This window comes from Schistocerca nitens, chromosome 7 (genome assembly GCF_023898315.1).
Source record: "Schistocerca nitens isolate TAMUIC-IGC-003100 chromosome 7, iqSchNite1.1, whole genome shotgun sequence".
Classification (NCBI taxonomy): domain Eukaryota; kingdom Metazoa; phylum Arthropoda; class Insecta; order Orthoptera; family Acrididae; genus Schistocerca; species Schistocerca nitens.
In genome coordinates, this window is record NC_064620.1 from 32064328 (window position 1) to 32077014 (window position 12687).

The window sequence follows — 12687 nt, forward strand, 5'->3', positions numbered from 1 at the left end:
CACGTGTTGAGCAATTCGGCGGTACGTCCACCCGGCCTCCCGCATGCCCACTATACGCCCTCGCTCAAAGTCCGTCAACTGCACATACGGTTCACGTCCACGCTGTCGCGGCATGCTACCAGTGTTAAAGACTGCGATGGAGCTCCGTATGCCACGGCAAACTGGCTGACTCTGACGGCGGCGGTGCACAAATGCTGCGCAGCTAGCGCCATTCGACGGCCAACACCGCGGTTCCTGGTGTGTCCGCTGTGCCGTGCGTGTGATCATTGCTTGTACAGCCCTCTCGCAGTGTCCGGAGCAAGTATGGTGGGTCTGACACACCGGTGTCAATGTGTTCTTTTTTCCATTTCCAGGAGTGTATATGCACAAAATTATATATATAATATTAGCAGTTTACTTTAACTTTGTTTTTCTTGGTAAAATTTAAAGGAAAAGGAAAAACGGAAAAGTGTCTAAAACTTATGAGACAGGCTATGTTATCATAGAATAAGATCACTTGCACATAAGTATATAAAAATTTTATGAAACAAATATAGAAACATAAATCGTGTATATACCATTAGTCAGAAAGTAGAGGGAATTTAAAATACAATACTACAAGCCATAGTGTCAGAATATTAAAAGGATCTGAATTTACATTATGCAATCTTAAAGTGAGACAGAAGTAAACATTCTAAAAACAGAATGTCAGTCATAAAATAATATTTGGCAAAATAATAAAGGTTACAAAGTATAAAATGTTTTATAAAGGTTTGAATAACTTGTAACAAGTGACAGACAGAAGAGAGAGCATTCTAAGGCAAATCGTCAAAAAGCTCAAAGAAATGTTTGAATTCACGCTGCTCATTTAAAACAGATAACGGTTTACTTTTATAAAGTGAATAGATTTCAATTTCTTCTAAAGTATTTAGCAGAAGCCCTTTTGGTATATTATGTAACATTTTCAAATTGTTTGAAATGTAACCCTCAGAGTGTATTCATCAAGATGCTGACCAAATATTGATTTGGTACATGCAGCACCAGTATTATGTTCCTTAAAATTTGTTAGAAAGTTACGACTATTTTGGCCAATATACTTGTATAGTTAGAGGACGATGTAAATCATTAATGCTCAGAGAAGAGTTTTTGCATGGCGAGTGCACTGTTTTTCAGTAAGTTAGCAAGATGGCGACAGAAAATAGAAGTTCAGGTATCTCAATTTCTACGTAAACAAGTGTGGATGTAGTGTACTTAAGATTGGATTGCAACCCCAGATTTCCTTAGCATTAGTCCAAACTTTGCACATATGCCAGCTGACGCTATTCGCTACTTTCTCGTAATAGCTGAGGCAGAACTTTAGGATAAGAAATCTAAATACTGACAACCAACAGAAATTGAACACACTGGGTATTAGAGAACGGAGACATTTACCTTAGTAGTTATTCCGCATTACAGTAGCTGCTGTAGAGGGTGAGTGCGTGTTGATGTTACAAACTTTCAGGGATGATAGAGAAGGATTAATGTACCAATTTGAGGTAAGGGACCCTCGTGTGGAAACGACCGAGTGGAAAGTTATAGGTAAAAATTATTCTGATACCGCTTTCAATGGAATACATGTATCGGTAGTGTTGTTGCTAGGTCTGTAGGGAAGGCAATCCAGACGACCACGTAGGTGTAGAGGTTGGTATGAAACTCAACTAATCAAGTCCTGTGTATAACCTCTCTACACAGTGTTTATCACAGACATATTACCCATTCTCCTGGAACATGTCTCACTTCTTATTTCTCAACGGATGTGCGTCGAAGGTGTTCGAGCTTCACCGCACTTTGGACTGAGAGTTCGTCAACATCCTGCTCAGGCATTCCATAGAACGTGAATAGGCAAAGGAGGTCCTCTTTTGTGGCTAGGACGTTCACTTGATCTCACCTCTGTTGATTTCCTCTTGTGGGAGCACGTCTGTACGAGACGCCTGTCGAGACTGAAGATGATATACTGGCAAGATTTCTCAGTGCCTGCGACACTGTCGAATGATACCGAAGATATTAGAATGGATACAACAGAAGACAGTACGACGATGCCATGCCTCAACTGATAATACTAGACGCCATTTAAAACAATGGTTGTAAATGGAGCAGCCTGTGTAACTTGGGCAGCTAAACGGGTTTCACTGTTACTGTACCATAGGCAGAATTTTTGGTCACACATTACGTGCGGCCAACGGCCTTGCCACAGTGGTAACACCGGTTCCCGTCAGATCACGGAAGTTAAGCGCTGTCGGGCTGGGCTAGCACTTGGATGGGTGACCATCCGGTCTGCCGAGCGCTGTTGGCAAGCGGGGTGCACTCAGCCCTTGTGAGGCAACCTGAGGAGCTACTTGATGGAGAAGTAGTGGCTCCGGTCTCGGAAACTGACACACGGCCGGGAGAGCGGTGTGCCGACCACCTGCCCCTCCGTATCCGCATCAAGTAACGCCTGTGAGCTGAGGATGACACGACGACCGGTCGGTCCCGTTGGGCCTTCGTGGCCTGTTCGGGACTAGTAGAGTTACATTACGTGCACCATTACTACTTCATCATCAGAGGAAATTACATGATGATACTGGGGCGTTTCCGGCGGCAATTCTGTACATCAAGATCGCTGCGCGGGGTAGCCACCCGGTGAGAGGCGCCCTGTTCAAATGGTTCAAGTGGCTCAAAGCACTATGGGACTTAACATCTGTGGTCATCAGCCCCTTAGAATTAGAACTACAGTACTGGTCATTAAAATTGCTACACCAAGAAAAAATGCATGTGATAAACGGGTATTCATTGGGCAAATATACTAGAACTGACATGTGATTACATTTTCACGCAATTTGGGTGCATAGATCCTGAGAAATCAGTACCCAGAACAACCACCTCTGGCCGTAATGACGGCCTTGCTACGCCTGGGCATTGAGTCAAGCAGAGCTTGGATGGGGTGTACAGGTACAGCTGCCCATGCAGCTTCAACATGTTACCACAGTTCATCAAGAGTAGTGACTGGAGTATTGTGACGAGCCAGTTGCTCGGCCACCATAGACCAGACTCTTTCAATTGGTGAGAGATTTGGAGAATGTGCTGGCCAGGGCAGCAGTGGAACATTTTCTGTATCCAGAAAGGCCCGTATAGGACCTGCAACATGCGGTCGTGCATTATCCTGCTGAAATGTAGGGTTTCTCAGGGATCGAATGAAGGGTAGAGCCACGGGTCGTAATACATCTGAAATGTAACGTCCACTGTTCAAAGTGCCGTCAATGCGAACAAGAGGTGACCGAGACGTGTAACCAATGGCACCCCATACCATCACGCGCGGGTGATACGCCAGTATGGCGATGACGAATACACGCTTCCAATGTGCGCTCACCGCGATGTCGCCAAACACGGATACGACCATCATGTAGCTGTAAACAGAACCTGGATTCATCCGAAAAAATGACGTTTTGCCATTCGTGCACCAAGATACGTCGTTGAGTACACCATCGCAGGTGCTCCTGTCTGTGATGCAGCGTCAAGGGTAACCGCAACCATGGTCTCCGAGCTGATAGTCCATGCTGCTGCAAACGTCGTCGAACTGTTCGTGCAGATGGTTGTTGTCTTGCAAACGTCCCCATCTGTTGACTCAGGGATCGAGACGTGGCTGCACGATCCGTTACAGCCATGCGGATAACATGCCTGTCATCTCGACTGCTAGTGATACGAGGCCGTTGGGATCCAGCACGGCGTTCCGTATTACCCTCCTGAACCCAACGATTCCATATTCTGCTAACAGTCATTGGATCTCGACCGACGCGAGCAGCAATGTCGCGACACGATAAACCGCAATCGCTATAGGGTACAATCCGACCTTTATCAAAGTCGGAAAACGTGATGGTACGCATTTCTCCTCCTTACACGAGGCATCACAACGTCTCACCAGGCAACGCCGGTCAACTGCTGTTTGTGTATGAGAAATCGGTTGGAAACTTTCCTCATGTGAGCATGTTGTGGGTGTCGCCACCGCGCCAACCTTGTGTGAATGCTCTGAAAAGCTAATCATTTGCATATCACAGCATCTTCTTTTTGTCGGTTAAATTTCGCGTCTGTAGCACGTAATCTTCGTGGAGTAGCAATTTTAATGGCTAGTAGTGTACTTAAAACTAACTAACGTAAGGACATCACACACATCCATGCGCGAGGCAGGATTTGAACCTGCGACGGTAGCAGCAGCGCGGTTCCGGACTGAAGCGCCAAGAACCGCTCTACCACAGCGGCCGGCTGAGTCGTCCTGTCACGGTCTGTACATCTCCCCCCGTCGAAGGTTCGAGTCCTCTCTCGGGCATGGGTGTGTGTGTTGTCCATAGCGTAAGTTATCTTAAGTTAGATTAAGTAGTGTGTAGGCTTAGTGACCGATAACCTAAAGTAGTTTGGTCTGATAAGACCTTACGACAAATTTCCAATTTGTACATCATGATCAAAATTCGGTAGTTCGAGCGCTGCGCGAGGCTAGGGTGGATTTTGAGTAGATTTGAGCTTGTACCTTCCGACTCGATCGTTTCCGGACTGGGTTCATAACCTCAAATTGACTCATTTATCCTTCTCCATCATCCTTGAAAGTTTGTAACATCATCACGGAATCACCCTGTCTATCAGATAGTTTCCGACGTCTGCAGAGCCATGTGCGAAGCACTTCAAAGATTTTATTACGTTGATAATCAGTCAGATAATGTCAATAAAATATGATACCTGTCATAAGGGCTACTAGATGAAATGTGCCATAAGGTTTGTTAGAGGGCCGGTACTGTGATCCTGGGTAAATCATGTTCTTCATGATGAATAATCTCTACCATGACAGCGATACATCAACCTTGAAATTACAGATATCATGAATGTAAACAACAAGATGGGCCAGGTCTTTATTTTTCATTTTAATTACTATAAAAGATACAAATTCGCACTTGTCTGCTTTCGAGGAAATTTGTTGTGCTTTTCAAAGCTTTTGCTTACTCATTCCATTTCAGCCGGACGAAACAATGTAACGAATTTATCGTCTTTCTCGTGTCCCCGTAGGACCTTTGAGTGCTTTGGAAATTTTCTACCATTCATATTTCTTTCCCTTTGGCATTTATGCTATAGATCACTTGGACCCCAGGAACACGCATGATACCGTACAATAGGGTGTCCCAGAAATGTTGTGACAGACTTGAAGGATTTGTAGAGGATGTCTTGAGGAACACATCGAGCCGGTCGGTGTGGGCGAGCGGTTCTAGGCGCTTCAGCCTCGAACCGCACACCTGCTACGGTCGCAGGTTCGTATCCTGCCTCGGGCATAGATGTCTGTGATGTCCTTAGGTTAGTTAGGTTTAAGTAGTTCTAAGTTCTAGGGGACTGATGACCTCAGATGTTAAGTCCCATAGTGCTCAGAGCCATTTCAACCATTTGAACACATCGAGGATAGAAACCCTTGTCCCGAAAGTCATCCTGTGACGCTAAAGAGCATCGAAGTTATAGCAATCATCTAAAACCTTCAACGCGTTTGGTTTATAGGAGAAAAATAAACTGCAGATAGAAACATTTGTTCTAAACAGTCATCCATGAAAGCAAAAGAGCACCGCACTCATATGATACAAGGCGTGTCTACACAACAGCTAGCTCCATCTTCCACTCTGGCGATCGTGGGACTTAGTCGCTGTCACCGAATAACAAACGACATTGCAAGACGCTCCGCCTATGGTCCGTCAGCATACAAAGTCACGTCTGCTGCCGAAGTTGTGACCTAGCGGCAGGGGCCGGCGCCTATAACTTTCACGCTATGTAGCGTCGTTGGATAACGTTTCTCTACACAAGTTCCTAGTTTCCCAAGACACCCTCTACAACACGTCGAAGTTTATCGCAACATTTCTGAGCACCCTGTATATTCTTCACTCACCAGCATCACATTCTCTTCTGACCATTCCATCACTCACGCAACACATGCAAACAACTACAAAAGTAAGCAAGGTAGCAGAGGGAAACATTCTGTACTGGTAGGACGCGAACTTCCTTTGATAGCTCGATAGATGACCGACAACTCGCGGAACCCGAGAAAACAGTGACCGGCCAAGACCGAATGCCGTTCGCTCACGTCCGCCTAGCGTTTACACCAGAGAGACTTCTCGTCCACTCTTACACGTTCGCTTGTGCTCGCTTCGGTATGAGGAAGGCTTAACATTTCTTCGCCAGCTGGTGGCTAGTTTGGTTGTTTGGGGGAGTTGACCAAACTAGGCAGTCATCGGTCTCATCGGAATAGGGAAGGATGGGGAAGGAAATCGGCCGTGCCCCTTTCAAAGGAACCATCCTGCCATTTACCTGAAGTGATTTAGGGAAATCACGAGAGACCTAAATCAGGATGGCCGGACGCGTGATGGTGGCTAGAATTTTCTAGAGTTACCTAGCACTGATTGATTTGCATCATGAGGCTGGTTTGATGAGTCTGGTTAATTTCCATGAAAGAATGGAATTTTTTTGTCGCGCCTTCTTGGTTGGTAAGTTTGTTTATTCCAAGGATCGTATAAAGAATATCAACAGCACAGTTCATTGAAGACCGTCAGGTCAATTGGCCAGTGTGTCGACTGCGATTGAAAATGGAGAAAACAGTTTCGTGATGTTACTAAACATTGGACTGAAGCACAAACAAAAAGACAATTGGATGAAGTTCATGCGGACTCTTCTCTATCATTGAAGATCATTTACTTTTAGATTAATGATTTTAAATATGGTCGGACAAACACCGAAGACGAAGCGCGCTCCACCATCCAATTGAGCTCACCACAAAAGAAACCATTAACCAAGTTCGTGAGTTTACTGAGACTATAGGCATTTCAACTGAGCGAGAATATCCTCCACAGCTATGGAGAAGCTGTGTGCGTGGTGAATGCCGCGTTTGCTTACAGTCGACCAATGGCACATCCCGCACACATTTCAACCCAATGTCTGGCGAAGTTTAATCGGAATCTGCAAGACTTTTAGCGCCGGTCTGTGACTGTTGATGAAACCTGGGTCCATCATTACACACCGTAGTCAAAACGGCAGTCCAAACAATGGACAAAGGCTGGCGAAAGTGTACCAAAGAAGGCAAAGACCACTGTGTCAGCTATTAAGGCGATGGACACTTTTTATGGGATTCCCAAGGAATAATCCTTACAGATTACCTTCATTGTTGGATCGTTTGAAACTTGCGTTGGGTGGTAAAAAAAAAATGGAAACTTTGGCTTACGGAGAAGAAATTTTTGTCAAATGAGGAAGTGGTGATTGCAGTCAATGAGTATTTTGCAGTATTTTCCAATGCACTGATAAACCTGGACGATCGCTCAAAGCAGACTATGTCGATAAGTAAGTTGAGTTGTTTGGGATACAAACATTTTTTCTCACTTTTTTACCAGACTCATCAATCCACCCTCGTAATTTTTCGATTGGCTTGTTTCGTATTTCCTGACTGGCAGGTTTAATGCTCTGCGGTTCTGTGGGTTCATTGCTGTCCGTTACTGCGCCGTATCATTATCCCTGTCTCCAGTGAGAGAACCGACGTACTGTTGATTCATACTGTTTTCGGTTAAAACACTTATTGTGCTGTGTTTGGCGTACATTTAACGATGTCTCCACGATCTAAAACATACAGATGACAGGCTATAATAATTTTTCTATCTATTAATGACATTAATCCCAACATAAAATGTGCGACTGATAAAGTAATGATCGAAGTGCGTTTCTGGCAGTACTAGTCATGTGAATAGATCAGCACCTGGGGAACACCGCGTACAGAAATTCGACGGATTTAAGCTCCCTATTAGTAAAATGGCATCAAAATTAAAATAATTTTCAGCAATTGACTATTCTAATATGCAACAGAGCTCACACCCGTTGGACGTTTCCACTGCTAACACTGATTGTGTGCCCTAACCAGTACCATCACCGTTAAAGTCATTATTATGGGTATGCGCTATTACTGACAGGGGAAATATTGAATAATAAGAAGCCCTACAAACATAACAATCTATCGTCATACCAACCAATTTCGTGGCAGCCTACTTAAGTCACGGCCAACTGCACTCATCGATTGCAGCTCCGCCCTGTTCCTATTGTTGGCTGCGACTTGTTTTATAGTGAATTCATTGAGGTTATATTCGCCTAAATGACACTTTTTGATACAGAAACAAAAACTGGGATTTGCCTTCGCTCTTTTAGAGATAGGAAGGCCAACAGAAGCTGAGAGCAAGCTGTGGGCCAAGAAGTGACTTAAATGCAAATATTGAATAATAAGAAGCCCTACAAACATAACAATCTATCGTCATACCAACCAATTTCGTGGCAGCCTACTTAAGTCACGGCCAACTGCACTCATCGATTGCAGCTCCGCCCTGTTCCTATTGTTGGCTGCGACTTGTTTTATAGTGAATTCATTGAGGTTATATTCGCCTAAATGACACTTTTTGATACAGAAACAAAAACTGGGATTTGCCTTCGCTCTTTTAGAGATAGGAAGGCCAACAGAAGCTGAGAGCAAGCTGTGGGCCAAGAAGTGACTTAAATGCAAAGAAAGAAATTCACTCACGCTCTGTTACTTAAGGAACTGGGAACTGAACATCATGAAATAACCCTTAACGAAAAGGAATTCAGTCATGAGATAGGTTGTAAGCTGCAAAGAGGAGCTCTTAGCTACATTACGGTTTGTAGCCACTGGAAGGTGTTACAACGGTCTACAATTCAGTGCTGTTATATCTCTACAATTATCAAAAATGATTCCTCAAACCTGCAACATGATTTATGGTTGCCTGACGAAATATATCAAGAAGAAACAAAAAAATAAAGCAAATGATCACGTCAAGTAAACTTTATTATTGTACATCTGTAGCACATAGTGTCGTAAACTATATAAGTAGAAACTTTGATACAACGTCCTGTTCTAATACAGGCGAGTTATAGGTAACCTAAAATCTTCAAAAGATATATATATATATATATATATATATATATATATATATATATATATATATATATATATATATATAGATCTTCAATATAGCAACGTTTCATATTATTACGTTTATAAAAAATACATACTATATATTTTTAAAATATAGGTATATAAGAACTCACATGTATTCCTAAGCAACGTTGTGTCAAAATTCAAAAGCTTTCGGTCAAAAACATTAATATTCGTTTGTTCAAAATCGTTACCTCCGAAAGTTCTTGACAGAATGCTTTGAAATTTTAATACAACGCTGAATTCTAATTTGGGCTTGTTTTATGCATCTAATTCTTTCATATATGATGTATAATATATGTGTATGTTACTGTTTCAAACTTTGATAACAACGTTTTGCTATTATTAAATTTATGAAAATTTATGTATTAAATATGTTTAAAAATAGGTTTAAAAAGGCACACTTGTATACCAGTGGAATGTTTTCGTAGCAATCAGTAAAAACTTCCGGAGGTTTGCGATTAGGATCATCTACATTTTCTATATGAGTACAAACGTAGATGTTCTCAAATATCTGGAAGTTCTTCATGGATCGCTTTGAAATTTTGACAACATGTTGCATTCGAAGTCTCAAGTGTTTTTATAAATCTACTTGAACGCTATCTAGTATATACAATATCTATGTAATAAAAGAGGGAAACGTTATAAAAATGTAAATGTTCGTTTGTTCAAAGTCGTCAAATCTCTGAAAGTTGTTGGTCTTGACCAGTTGCTTTGAAATTTTGACACAACATTGAATTTTAATGTGGGTGTGGTTTTAGGTACCTAATTCTTTAATATATATATATTTAGATGCATATAGGCTACATGCTTTTTAATATATATTTATATAGTAAACGTTGCTAGCAAAAAAGAAAAGTTGTGCTTATTGCTTAATGGTTTATGAGTAGAATACTATTACGGAATCTGAATTTGCAGTAACAATAAACAAGACTCAAAGTCAGAGAGGGGGGACGGAGAGGGGGGGGGGCAGGAGGAGATGGGGAGAGAGTAGGGAAAGAAGATGAACTTAGATCATCTGCCACCACACCTCTATCCGCCTTGCTATCTGCCACATTAATCATTTTAAACAGTATATATTTTCGCGCCACAGACAGCAGGCGATAGCCCTTCGTGGAGTTGGTCGGATAGCGCTACACACGTCACAATTTTGTGGGTGAAATAATGTGGGAGATCGGCTGTGTTACGACCAGAACTAACCGACCGACCGACGATAAAAAATGGTCGTATTGCCTGCACAATATACCGGACAGACGATAAATTGAGACCGAAAAAGTGGTGTCAATGAGTTCAGATTTCATGGCTCTTTTGGAATTTGTAACCAAATACCAGTCACTATGATTCCAAGTTTCTACACACACACTGCGGAATCACAATTCTACGTCCAATATACGAAAATCGTTACCAGCTATAATTCTCTCAGTTTAAGAAATGATCGCAGTAAGATGCATTCAGCACAAATTACTCGCGATTGCATTCCACCTGCTTTACATCCACCTTAATATCCTTAACACCGCGTACACACTAGGCCAACGAGCGTGAGAAACTGGACTCGGCCGAACGTTGGTCGCCACTGCATTGACGTTCAGCTGCTCATCCTCACCAAACGAAGCGACTGTGGTCAACGGATTCAGCCGTGCGGTATCTCAGTTGGCTCTTATAACTCACCGATGTTGCTCTCGTTTTGTTATTGTACAAAGCAGTGTTTTAATAACAGTTTCACCGGCCTGTATTATTGGGGAAGAAGAGGATTTAGCAGTTTTGCATGTTTAGCAGTATTTTTACTGCAAGAAGCTGATCACCAGAAAAAGAAGAAGAGGAAACGAAGCTGGTAGACGGCGACTCTTTTAAAACGTAGAGAGCAGTGAGGTGGAGCAAAATTAATGTCTACTTTATAGCTGCATCGGAATACAGGCTATTTCATAATTTTCCCCGATGAAAACTACGGATATCAAATTATTACTGGATTGTGTAGGCCCTAAAACTTCCAAAGGTAACACCTCTTGTAGCAGAGCTCAACTTGCAGCAGAAAGTTGGTAGTCACTCCCCCAGTTTCGTTTGTTTCTCTTACTCGTTCAGGGAGGAAAGATGTCATTTTCTTTTTTACATTGCGCTTATCACTTTCTAATAGTTGAGTTATTTCCCTCCAAGCGTCTAGTCTTTCCAGTTTGTTTTTATAATCGCAGTTCGTAGGGACTCATACTCATTCCTGTTCATGACGAAACTCTATCAGCTTTAATGTTCTCTCAGTATTCCACTCTACATTCCCAAATTCTTAAACACAATAAATACACATCTTTGGCGATAGTAGGCATTACCTGCAGGAAAATCAACGACTGTTGAAATTAAAAAAAATGGCTCTGAGCACTATGGGACTTAACTGCTGTGGTCATCAGTCCCCTAGAACTTAGAACTACTTAAACCTAACTAACGTAAGGACATCACACACATCCATGCCCGAGGCAGGATTCGAACCTGCGACCGTAGCAGCAACGCCATTACGGACTGACGCGCCTAGAACCGCACGGCCACTCTGGCCGGCTGTTGAAATTAAGTTTAGCAGAAGTTCCACAAGCACACTGTCAGTATGGTTTGTTGACTGGTTTCGCTCTTTAATTTAACAGACAACTGTTGTACTTCAAACAGTAATTTCCAAGTTTTTCATGATGCTCTTGTTAAATTGAAGGGAAGAACCGGCCAGTGGAACACACTAATTACAACTTCTGCCCGTTCTGAAAAACTTAAATACACACCCGTTTTAGAGACGCAACAAATCGCTACTGAACCAACGAACATGTGACTCGGCGTCTAATAGGAGAGGGGTCCCAAAGCTAACCAATCGCCAACGCTTTGATGTTACGCCAGTAGACCGAACCGAAACAGAGGGCAAACGCTCCGTTGGCTGCAATTTGCCGCTCGTAGACACTAAGCAGATCTCGCCTACATGCGGTTGGCTGTTGTTTGTTGGCCTTGATTGACGTAATGTGTGCGCGCCTCGACGGGAACACGTGCTTCGCGTACATGCTCCGGCCCCAGGCTAGACCGACACCACACAATGCTGACTCAAACAGTGCCTGTTGTCCACAGTTCCGCAGTAGCCGCGCTGCAGTTCAAAGAGAACCAACAGGGAACGGAAGTGTACACTAGCCCTGGCTAAGGTGAGCAGTACGCTTTCAACATACAGAGCGATACGTGCTCAAACAGTCTACACATAATCTCAGCCAAAACTCTAGTACCATACTTGCTCTTAAAGAGTGAAAAAACTAATTCGTGAGTCCAGACACATACCTAAAGAGCAGAGTGGAAACTATTAGAAGTCACGCTCAAATTAAGCGCTACATGACAAATGAGATATGAAAAGAAAGAAAATTCGCACTTCATAAGCGAAAGAAATGGTGATGTGATTCTTCAGTTTCTCCCGGCGTATTTCTTGTTCTAACAGTCCATGGGTGTACTGCTGGTCCGTAGTGTCCAACGGGCACAATATTTCGGCGATCAGACATGTCGCCATCGTCAGGTGCGCTGACGAACTGACCCCCTGAGGACGGGCGGCCATCTTAAATCCCCTCCCCCTGCAAGGCGTTCTCTCCGCGGTTCCCGTTCCTTGCTGAAGTTATAGCCGCATTCTCGGTTGATAAGTCCGTCCCTGTTACGAATTTCAATAGCCTCTCTAATGCTGCTGTCCCAGT

General features: G+C 43.1%; 1 pseudogene; it reads left to right on the forward strand.

The window, feature by feature from the left end:
• Window positions 1-2193: 2193 nt before the first annotated feature.
• LOC126195861 (5S ribosomal RNA) lies at window positions 2194-2311 on the forward strand (annotated as a pseudogene).
• The last annotated feature ends 10376 nt before the right edge of the window (window positions 2312-12687 follow it).